We start from the raw sequence: 12321 nt of genomic DNA on the forward strand, positions 1-12321 counted from the left end.
TACGGAGAACAGTATGAAGATTCCTCAAAAAACTAAAAATAGAACTATCATATGACCCAGCAATCCCACTGCTGGATATATATCCAAAATAAGGGAATTCAATATCTCAAAAAGACATCTGCACATCCAGGTTTAATGTAGCACTACTCACAATAACCAAGATTTGGACTCAACCTAAGTGTCCACCAACAGATGAATAGATAAAGAAATTGTGGTACATATACATAATAGAATATTATATAGCCATAAAAAAGAATGAAATCCTACCATTTGCAACAACATGGATGGAACTGGAGAACATTATGTTAAGCATTAGTAAAATAAGCCAAGCGCAGAAAGACAAATTTTGCGTGTTCTCACTCATATGTGGGAGCTAAATATTAAAACAATTGATCTCATGGAGACAGAGAGTAGAATGATGGTTACCAGAGGCTGGTAAGTAGCAGGGAGGAGAGGATAAAGTGGGGATGGTTAATGGATGCAAAAATATAGTTAGATAAATAGAATGAACATTACTTGATAGCACAATAAAGTGACTATAATCAACTATAAGTTAGGGTATACTTTAAAATAACTAAAAGAATAGGATTGGAATGTTTCTAACACAAAGAAATGATAAATGCCTGAGGTGTTGAATACCCTAATTACCCTGATTTGATTAATACACATTGTACACCTGTGTCAAAACATTACCTGTACCCTATAAATATATACAAATATTATGTATCCATAATAATTAAAAATAAAAAACTTAAATGAAAATTTTTAAATAAAATCAAATAAAATATTTCATGTCAATGTCCTAAATAAGAAGACAAGAGAGGTTGTTGTTCCATGGTTCTGCTCTTTTCCATTTCTGAGCTGGCATATGGCAGTGATAAAGTATAGTTCATCTGACTTAATTGGGTCAAAATAAAGTCTTACAGAGGCCAGCTCCTATTCTGACTTTGAATTAAGACCCAATAAAACATTCCTATGGACATTTATGGCCAATCTTGAGCACTTCTTTAGTTATTAGTATGCGGGCTATATTAGAGTTACCTCCATTTTACATTTTTTAAAAAACTGTATTTTTTAACCAAATTTGATAGAGTGTGAAAAATCTGGGATATTTCTACAATAAAAAGTTTTGAATCACCTAGAAATCCATACAAATTTCATTTTGATTAAATGAGGCAAATCTTTTATGATTCTAATAAAATGACCAAAGATCTGGTCTTTAAATATATATATATATATATATATATATATATATATATTCCAAGTTAAGATAATAAAAGCTGGAATAGAAGCAAGCAAACTTTTATCACAGGAAATGATGATAATGCTAAAGTGAAGGGGACCCAGACATGGCAATAAACCTTGATTTCGTTCGTCAAAACAAAACTGAAAGAACAAAACCGAAAGGACTCAAGCCTGTGTGTTTTGAAAAAAGCAATGACATTGGAGGACTGTAGAGATACAAGATAATTTTATGAATATTCTCATGAAGCCTTATGTACTGCGTACAGTGAGAGAGATGTTTCCTTTCTAACTAGGAAATAGAACTCTGATGACATATAAATTATATAGTCCTTAAGTTTTCTTTTCAAAGTAGTAATATCTTACATTCATATAAACTTGAAACTTTTGGGTGTGCTTACACAATCTTGTTCCCTTTCATTCCCCTAACAATCCCACATGGAATATTTGGGGAATCAGTAGGCAAGTTTTGCAGATGAGGAAGCCGAAACTCAAAAAGTTTGTATAGTTATTTGGCCTCTAGCAGATTTGGCAGTAGGACCTAATCTTGAATCCGGGTTCTGACATTTCCCTCTGTGCTACAGGATCACTTTGTACATTGCATCGTGTTGTTTATTAGATGCTGAAAGAACTACCCCTACCAATAAAAGTGTATGTGATCGTGACTATACTCATGTATAGGGGTTTATATCATGGATAATACCCCACATGAACGGAACAAAATAAGTGTGGTCTTAAAAATAATGTATTGCTGAAATATAATATATCTTTTTTTAAAAGCAATCACTGTTGCTCTTGTATTCATCATATTTGTCTGGTCCCAGGGGCCAGCAGTTTGGAACTGGACAAAGCTCTTTTTTTTTCCTTGTAAGATAGACTCCGCTAAAAAAAAAAGAGGGGGGGTGAAAAATAGCTTTAAATAATCAAAACTACTTTGGGGCTAACTAAATAGTTTCATAATAATAGCCTTGTCTCCTTGTTTAATTACCTAAGTGTATTTATTTTCATACTTGAATTCCAACTGGGGCCATTTTGCTTTTCCTTTAACCTCCCCAGTAAAAACTCCTTTCCTTTTCCTTTTCACTCACTTCTGTTAATTTTAACCTAGGCAAAAATCTTAGAGTTTTAGATTGACTCCTTATCCAACCAACCAACACATATACATAATGAGCTAAGTGATAACTTAGGAAATAGGTCAGAAATCACTTAAGGATAACAGAACATATTTTTTGGTGACCTTGCTATGGTTAACCTCATAAAAGAAAATTCAGCAGAGATTTAGCAGCCTAAGCCTAAGGCACTTCCATCATAATTATATATTAGTATATATTCCATTATTAGCTTGTTAAGCATATATTAATTTATTAGTGAGCATTTTTCAGATGTTCATATCATTCTAAATACTTTCTCTGAACTCCCTTCAGAAAAGAAAAATTAAAACTGCCAAATATTCTAAAAACTCAAGATTATAACAGCTGCCCCAGGATTTGCTTCTTTTTCTAATATTATTAATGATTCTCATCATTTTAGAGATAATTGACTATCAAAATTTATTCTCATCAGCTTGAGGTGATTTGAGTCTATAACAATATTGCCATAACTTTGTTACAAGGGGGAAAATCAGAAAGTAAGTATGATATAATGCAGCAAGTAAAAGTTTCAGGGAATTTTTTACTGAATTAGCTGATTGTGTCAACATTCTGCATGTACAGTTGACGGGTTCTTTAGCAGGTCAATGACTGCACCTATGGAGGAAGTCGCAGAATCTAAGTATAGATTATTTAGATTACTAGGTATAAAATACTTGATCTATCAAGATCTTAAGAGACTTTCTTGGAAATCTATTCTGCAGGGGTGGGAAACCTGTGGCCTTAACGTCACATGTGGTCTTCTAGGCCCTTAAGTGTGGTCTCTTGACTGAATCCAAATTTCACAGAACTAAGGCGGCAAGTTTCCCACCCCTGGGGGTCTTCCTCTATTTCTACATTTGTGTACACTTGTCATAACTCTCTGGATGCTCCCTGTTGTTTATTGACACAAGAGGCAGTATAGTTTAGATTCTAAGAGCTTGTGCTCTGGAGCCAAGCAGCCTGAGTCCGACTCCTGGCTCTGTCGTTTGCTGGCTCTGTGATCTTAGGCAAGGTATTCATTCTCAATAGGTTCAGTTTCCTCATCTGTAAAATGTGGGTGATAATATAGCGCCCACCTCATTTTAGATAAGTTAATACACCGAAGATGTTTAAAATAGTACCTGCCACGTCATAAGCACTCCAAAAAGTAGCTATGCTACCAAATGCTATTTCAATCACACTTATGTAGCCCATTTACGATCCTGATTCCATGTTCTCTAGTGCAAAGAAAAGTCATATGAAATCAAAGTAGGTAGCTTTCAAAGCAGTTATCAAGCTCATTTGTGTTTCCAAATAATATTATATCAAGGTGCATTGAGAATGTCTACATTATTTCTTCTTCAAACATGGTATTATACCATACATATTCTTTTTTTTTTTTTTTTTTTGAGACAGAGTCTCGCTCTGTTGCCCAGGCTAGAGTGAGTGCCGTGGTGTCAGCCTAGCTCATAGCAACCTCAAACTCCTGGGCTTAAGCGATCCTACTGCCTCAGCCTCCCCAGTAGCTGGGACTACAGGCATGTGCCACCACGCCCAGCTAATTTTTTCTATGTATATTTTTTAGTTGGCCAGATAATTTCTTTCTATTTTTAGTAGAGACGGGGGTCTCGCTCTTGCTCAGGTAGGTCTCGAACTCCTGGCCTCGAGCAATCCACCTGCCTCGGCCTCCCAGAGTGCTAGGGTTACAGGCGTGAGCCACCGCGCCCGGTCCATACATACTCTTATAACTTGCTTGTAAATTATTTAAGCAAGCCACCAATATTAGACATTTCTGTTGTTAAAAATAATGCCCTATTATTGTCCTGACCTTGGCCTACATCTTCTCCATTTGGGAGTGTCAGATTCTCGTCCAAGAACAGAAGCTGAAGGGCAGGTTGACTTGCTCAGACTCCAGTTAATTTCCCAGTTTCCAGTTGTCATTCATGTGTTTCAGCCCTACTTATTTTTTCCTCCTTCCAACATCCAATTCTTTGATAAGCTAAATCTATAAAGCACATGAAAAACTATAGTGTCAACACCCCTCCCTATTTTTGCCCCACCTGCAGAGCTTTATTTGATGATACTACACCTCTCGGAATATCATCTTCACTCCAAACACTCCCCACCTCCCCGGCACGCCACCACCACTAGTCTGAGTGCACCATTTCTGAGAATTGCTGTTTAGGGCTCAGCGTAGAAAAAGGAGGGGTGCCACCTCAAAAAGCATCACACAGTTATGGCAGGTGGAGCTTCCAGTCTCTGAATCAGAGGAACAAATGAAGAAAATGACTTCATAAGAGCAAGCCAAATGCCACTTTAAAATAAAATTCCACTGGGCCATTGGATTAGTCATTGATATCCCTTCTTTCTTCATAATTTATATCTTTTATTTTTTAATGTCTTTATTCATCCAAAAAGGTAATATTTTAATATTTAAATGTTATAGCAAAAACGTATGCAGTATATGATATGTCCTAAATGGCTTTCAGTTGCCCTGTCTCAGACCTTCATTGAATGAAGTTTTAGTAGCATCATCCTTAAGTCCTCTTTCACATTCAATTCCCAAAAACAGTAAGCAGTGGGAGGGGTCTAGACACACACCATTGTTGAAAGCCTTAGGCTCCAAAGTCAGACTGAGTGGGGTTCAAATCCCAGTCCTATCTCTTACTGCTAAGTAATACTGGGCAAGTTGTTTCACCCAGCTGAGTCTGTGTCCTCATCTGTGACATGTGGATAATAACAGTCCCCACCACACAGAGAAGTTGCAATGAATTAATGAATAAAGCACGAGAGGTGAGTCTGAGCTCTGTGCCTTGTGTTAACGGTCATGATGACCAAAATCCCCTGCTGCATCCCTGTTCTCCTGAGGAAGTCAAAGCGCAAGTTAGATATTGGTATTTTTACTTTTTAAGGTACACAAACCTTAAGTTTAATTTCTATGAGGGTTTACCTGTGTATCCATCCATGAAACCACTGCCCAGGTCAAAACACAAAACATTTCCAGTGCCCCAGGAGGTTCCTCACAGCCCTTCCCAGCCAGCACACTGCCTGAGAAACCGCGTCCAGACTTCTATTGCCATAGATTAGTGTTGTCTGTCCTTGAACGTCATATAAATGGATTCATGCAGCTTGTGCTCTTTTGTGTCTGGCTTCTTTCATTCAACGTATGTCTCTGAGCTCCATGCTGTTTTGTGTGTAGCTATAGTTTGCTTTCCGATGTTGCTGAGTAGTATTCCATGTACAAATACACCACAGTCCACAGCCATTCTCCTGCTGATGGGCACTGGTTGTTTCCGATTTGGAGCTGCCAAGAATAACACTGTCGTGAACATTCTTGTACTTGTGATTTCGTGGACATAAGTACTCATTTCTCTTCAGTATGTCCCCAGGAGTGGAATCACTAGGTCATGGGGCAGGTAAATGTTTAGCTTTGGTAGATTCTGCCAATGTTCCATCCATTGTCCAATTTATACTCCCACAGCCACGTGTGACAGTGCAGTGGCTCCACATCCACGCTGGCAGGCAGGACTGTCTGCCTAGGGCATTTGCTCTACACCTGCTTGCTCCACTGAGCTCCATCATGCAGCAAGGCTTCTCTCTTCCTTCGCAACACTCCCTTGCTCTGAAGGGAGAGTTATGAACTGCCAAGGTGCTTTTCAACTGGGGAACCCCTAACTGAGAGGATGAGCAGGGGGGAGAGCTGCCCTGAGTGGGATTCCCTATCTTGGAGGCCAGCACATGTACACACCTGCCGTGCAGCCTCGTCTTCTCTCAGCACCCACCTCTGTACTACAATGCCACCCAGATCCCTATATGGGCTTTATGAGAAACAAGTGGGTGGTCCTTCTTAGTTCAGAGTAACACAACCATCCACTTCATCCTCCTCATGCCCTCCTCCTCCTTCCTGCCCACTGGGCTCTGAGGGACCCACTTTTTAATACAAACACCAGCCTTTGTCCACAAGTATCACAGTTACAAGCAGAGCAGAAGGCAACCCCTGCACCTTGTGTCCAAACCCTTCCTTGCCCACTGGCCGATGCCTGAAATTCCATCAGCGCTTAGTGCTTTTTCCCCTCAAGACCACAATCCTTGGGACACACCAGTGCCCCTGGGTAGAGTGAGCCTGCTTCCCTTTGAGTGACTGATATCCAGTGTGCACAAAAGATGTGTAAGCAGGTTTTGATGAGGCAACACAGCAAGGACACCGGGTCCTTGAGGGGAGGATTAAAAAAGGGATGAAAAGGGCGCAGTAGACACCCACCAGTGTAAAATCAACCAAGAGTTAAAGTCCAGAACCCTGATTCCACAATGGCTTGAGAGGTAAAACAAAACAATCAGAGTCTACCCAACAGTGTGAACAGAAATTCACTGCAAATATCAATTCTCTCAATAAATGTGAATGGCTTGAACTGCCCACTGAAGAGACATAGGCTGGCTGAATGTATAAAAAAAATACAAGCCAAGTATCTGCCGTCTCCAGGAAATGCATCTTACCCACAAGGACTCATTCAAGCTCAAGGTGAAGGGATGGAAAATAAATTTTCAGACAAATGGAAATGAAAAGAAAGCTGAGGTCACCATTCTTACAGCAGATAATGTAAACTTTAAAGAAACAAAAGTAAAGAAAGACAAAGATGCTCACTATATACTGGTGGAGAGAAAAATCCAACAGGAAGACCTAACAATTCTAAATATTTATGCACCCCACACAGGAGCACCCAGATACATAAAGCAAATCTTGCTTGATCTAAACAACATAATAAGCAGCAATGACACAATAGCCAGGGATTTCAGGACCCACTAACAGAACTGGACAGATCCTCCAAGCAGAAAATAAGCAAAGAAACAATGGACTTCAACAGAATTCTAGAACAAATGGGCCTAACAGACATCTACAGAACATTCCACCCAAACAACACTGAATAGACATTCTTCTCATCAGCTCATGCAACCTTCCCTAAAACTGATCACATCCTAGGCCACAAAATAGATCTCAACAAATTTAAAAAAAATAGAAATTATACATCAATCTTCTCATACCACAGTGGAATAAAATTAGAGTTGAATTCCAACAGAAACACTCACCACTTCACAAAGTGATAGAAATTAAACAATCTATTGCTGAATGACTATTGGGTCAAGGAGGAGATCCAGATGGAAATCAAAAGATGCTTCAAACTAAATGATAACAGTGACACAAGTTATCAAAATCTGTGGGATACAGCAAAAGCATTCCTAAAAGGAAAACTCATAGCCTTAAATGCCCATATCCAAAAGACAGAAAGATCACAAATCAACATATTAATGAACTGTCTCAAGGAACAGGAAAAGGAAGAGCAAACCAATCCTAAACCCAGCAGAAGAAAATAATCAAGATAGAGCAGAACTAAATGAAATAGAGAACAAAAGAACTATACAGGAGGTTAAGAAAACAAAAGGTTGGTTCTTTGAAAAGATAAACAAAATCTACAGCCCTCTTGCTAGATTGACCAGAAGTAGAAAGGAAAGGACTCTAATTAGCTCAATTAGAAATGAAAAAGGAGAGGTCATAACTGATACCACAGAAATACAAAACATCATCTTTGAATACAATAATAATCTCTATGCCCAAAAACTTGAAAAACGTGGAGGAAATGGACAAATTATTAGAAACACACAACCTCCCTAAGCTCAATCAGGAAGAAATAGAATTCCTGAACAGACCAGTATCAAGCACCGAAACTGAAGCAGCAATAAAAATCTTCCAATAAAAAAAAAGTCCCAGACCAGATGGGTTCACACCTGAATTTTACCAAATCTACAAAGAAGAACTGGTACCTATATTGCAGAAATTATTCCACAATATTGAGAAGGATGGACTCCTCCCCACCTCATTCTACGAAGTCAATCTCACCTTGATACCAAAGCCAGGAAAGGACACACACACACACACACAAAAGATATTGATCTTTGACAACTGTCAAGCACAGAGCTATCAAGCCCCACATAGACAACAGAAGTCTCCTTGAGCTCACGTAATGTGCCTGAAAGTTTATCCAAGCCAAGACTAGGAAATCCCCAAAGAAAATACTTCTAAAGTTCTTTAAACTCCCCATATTTCTTAGGGGAATTACACATGCAGTTTTCAGAATCTAAGTTCCTCTGAATGGTTATTGTTCTCTAGCACACCAAATATACCCACCAAAAAAATGTTAATTTTGATCATAAATCTTTTATGAAGGTTAAAAAACCAAAATTTGTTCAAACTGACCCTAGAAATAAAAGTTTTATTAGAAATAAGGATATAGGTCGAAGTCCTCAAAGACTTTTTTTGTTCCAAAGGCATTCGGGCAGCAGTGACTTGTGAATCCAGGGACCAGCTGAGGAATATCCTGCTGCCCCTGGTTTTCTGGATGCCTCAGACACTACGGGGTGAGGAGGTGACCCAAGGTATTTTTAGAGCCAGGGCTAGACATGGACTCTAGGATCTGTTTTTTCAGGATAAATAAGCTATCAGACTCTATTAGGAATCCTCAAATAAATATGCACAATAAAATTATGCATTTCTTAGCTGGGACTACAGGTGCACACCACCACATCCAACTAATTTTTTCTATTTTTAGTAGAGACAGGGTCTCACTCTTGCTCAGGATGTTCTCAAACTCCTGAGCTCAAGCGATCGATCCTCCCGCCTCAGCCTCCCAGAGTGCTAGGATTACAGGTGTGAGCCACCACACCTGGCCAAAATTATGTATTTCTGAGAAATGGTTTGGTCCATTCTAGAGATACCCCCTCAGAACAAATGGATCCTTTTATAGGGCATGAAAAAGTTTCCATCTTCTCTCTTTTCTCAGACAAAACCCAGCAGAGAACTTCACCCACTGAAATCTCAACCAGCACTTCTAAATAACTCCCACTAGGCAGGCCCATGCCCAAGGCAGATAAATGAGTAAGAAGACATATTATAAGCTTAGTAGTTTTTGCCATGTGGCTTTTCTCAAATCTTTGAAAGAATCCATTTCAAAATAATGATACTCATAAATCTGAAACATGAGCTAACAATTCTGTATAATGCTCTTTTGATGCCAGGAAGCATTAATATCCCTTCATGTTTGAGGTGATGAAGCAACTATGCGAGGTTGGCTGGCCTAAGGCACCACCATGAATAGGGCTTAAGACCCAGGAACACCCAGAGTAGATCCCGTGGTTCAAATCACTCACGTGCACTGTGGCTGTTTCCAGGAGTTTGAAGGAAATCCTCGTCAAGCAGGAAATATGCCTACGTGGATCCACTGCTTCAGGGGGTGGGGCACCGGCTGGCCTGCACTGTCTGCATACATGTCAACTTCACACTCACGCAACTCCTCAAGGACAGGGAGTCACAGGCTCACAGTTTTCCAAGTTTATTGGCATTCAAGTGGGCATCACAATGGCTCGTCACATGATCCCCTGGCTGGATACAATTCAAAACATTGATAGATCCTTAGATGCTCAGCAAATCCTTCCTTTAGGCTTAGGCATCCTATATAATTAGCAAATAATGCCAGCTGAAGCATGAACCTGTTCTGACCCCTAAAGAATCACCACTGTTCTAACACAGTGCTGGCAATGTTTGCCACTTATGCAATTTCATTCTTCAGTGCAACAAACACATCTGAGCTCCAGGCACTGTCCTGGGCACGAGAGATACAGCAGTAAACAGGAAAGTCAACATCCCTGCCTTGTGAGCTACATACTCCAGGGGGAAACAGGTACTCAACAGATAGATAAACACAATATCAAGGAGGAAAAAAGACCAAGCTGGGGCAGGGTAAAGCGGGTGGCTTCTGTAAACAGAGTGGTCAGGGAAGAACTCTCTGAGGAGGGACACTGGAGCAGAGACCTGAATGAAGTGAGGGAGACAACTGCCATCAGCAATCGGTGGATTGTCTTTCCAATTTTTTTATGTACATAAATACCCAAACTATTTTCCTGTGAAAATTGGAACATACTATACCAACTTTGTTGTGAACTTCCATATTTATTTCAGTATCCGACCAATTATTGGGAATTTAGTTTATTTCAACATATCAGAATTTATAACAATAACTGACTCAAAATTAATCGTATGTGAAATAGTAGATAATGAAGATTTTAAATAACTAAAAATCCTAAAGGATAGAATATATAGATGATACATCCAAAGGTCATTGTCATGTCGATCGGATTGCTCTGAGCCACTTACTGCTCTTCATCCAGAACTCACCTTTACAGCAACGGTGGATTCCTCTACTATCTCCCCACACCTGTAAGTACCACCATCACCTCTGTAACAAATCGTTACCTGGAAAGCTGACTGGCCACTCCAACATATAAGAAGTAATTCAAAACCTATTGTTCTCAGAATTAGGAAACAAGAAAAAACATCTAAGTAGAAAAAATTATCTGGCTCCCCTCCATAAACAAATCCTTTGCTGATAATAAAAGACACCTGGAACTTTCCCATGACATTCCAGCCCCATCTAACCTCTGCCTTCTTGGATTACCCCATGCTCCAGCCACTCTCCGCCATACTCTTAGTTGTCTCACAACAAATGAAGAGAATTTAATACGTTAAGAGGTAAGCAACAAAGGGAAGGCTAAACAAAGTTGCTTTAACAGTGCAAAGAGAGAAAAGCTGTGTGTAAAAGAAAATCAATTCATCACACAGCAGGTATCAACACAGTCATGCCAAGAGAACTGCAGTGCCTTGTACCATGTTCATATTGTGAGCAGCCTTGCAGTTTCATCAAAGTGACATGTTAGTTAAATTAACGTAATAGTCCTGTTTTCATTTAAATTTTAGATATATTGAATAAGAGTTATCATTATAAGAAATTTATATCTGATTCTAATGTTTGTACATTTATAAGTAACCATGTAATTAAAATAACTTAAGTCAACATGGCAGATCCTCAAGAATTATTTTTCACTTAAAGGAAGCCCATCAAGGTTATTTATTGCAGCATTTTTTTATAATTGCTAAAGATCAGAATATCCCAAATCCCAAATATCTATCCATGGGATACTAATTAAATAACTATGGTGCAGCCACCTACTGGAATGTGACACAAACTGAAAAATAAAATTAGATAACCTCTATGTACGGACATGGAGCAATCTCTAGGATATGTGTTAAGTAGAAAAAGAGTACAGAACAGTATAAGTAATATACTGCCATAGGAGTAAGAAGGGGGTAAGAATAAGAGTCTACGTTTACATTTGTTTGCATTTACATTTAGAAAAACACTCAAGAAACTATTGACAGTGGATACATATCAGAGCAGACAGGGGAATGGGGTACACAGCGAAGAGGATGACGGTAAGAGTTCTCTATGTGTGTCTTGTTATATAGTTTCAATTTTTGAACCATGTGAAAGTTTATATACTGAAAAACAAAAACTAAATTTATAAAAAAAAGTAAAAATAATGTATCTATTAGCCAAGATTAAGAAATACTCAGTCAATTGCTGGAGTAAGTGTGTAAATAAAGGTGTTTTAGAAGTTCAAGAAAAAAATTGAAAACATTTAAACGTTCACATATTTAAAGCCACCAAAATCTGTTGAGGACCCTGAGCCGTAGCAACCAGAGTGGGGCTGTGGTGGTAGTTATGGCAACTGTGGAGGAGAAGATTATGGGAGTGGAAATTGCAAGGATTTTGGAAATTATAACCAGCAATCTTCTAACTCTGGTCCAATGAAGAGTAGAAATGTTGATGGTGGCAGGAACATGGGTGGAGGAAGCTGCGGTCCAGAAGGCAGTGGAGGCAGTGGGGGTCACGGTGGGAGGAGCAATGTGGAGCTTCTTCCCATTTGCCGTGGGCTTCACTGTATCAACAAGAGAGGATGCAAGCCGAGAGGAGGCAGAGCAGCTTCAGGTTATCAAAATAACAATGTGAAGAAAGTCTCATCTCATTTATGCGTAAATATGTAGTGATAGGGCAGAAGACACCAGAGCAGATGCCGTGAGCCA

This window comes from Lemur catta, chromosome 3, assembly GCF_020740605.2.
Source record: "Lemur catta isolate mLemCat1 chromosome 3, mLemCat1.pri, whole genome shotgun sequence".
Lineage (NCBI taxonomy): Eukaryota > Metazoa > Chordata > Mammalia > Primates > Lemuridae > Lemur > Lemur catta.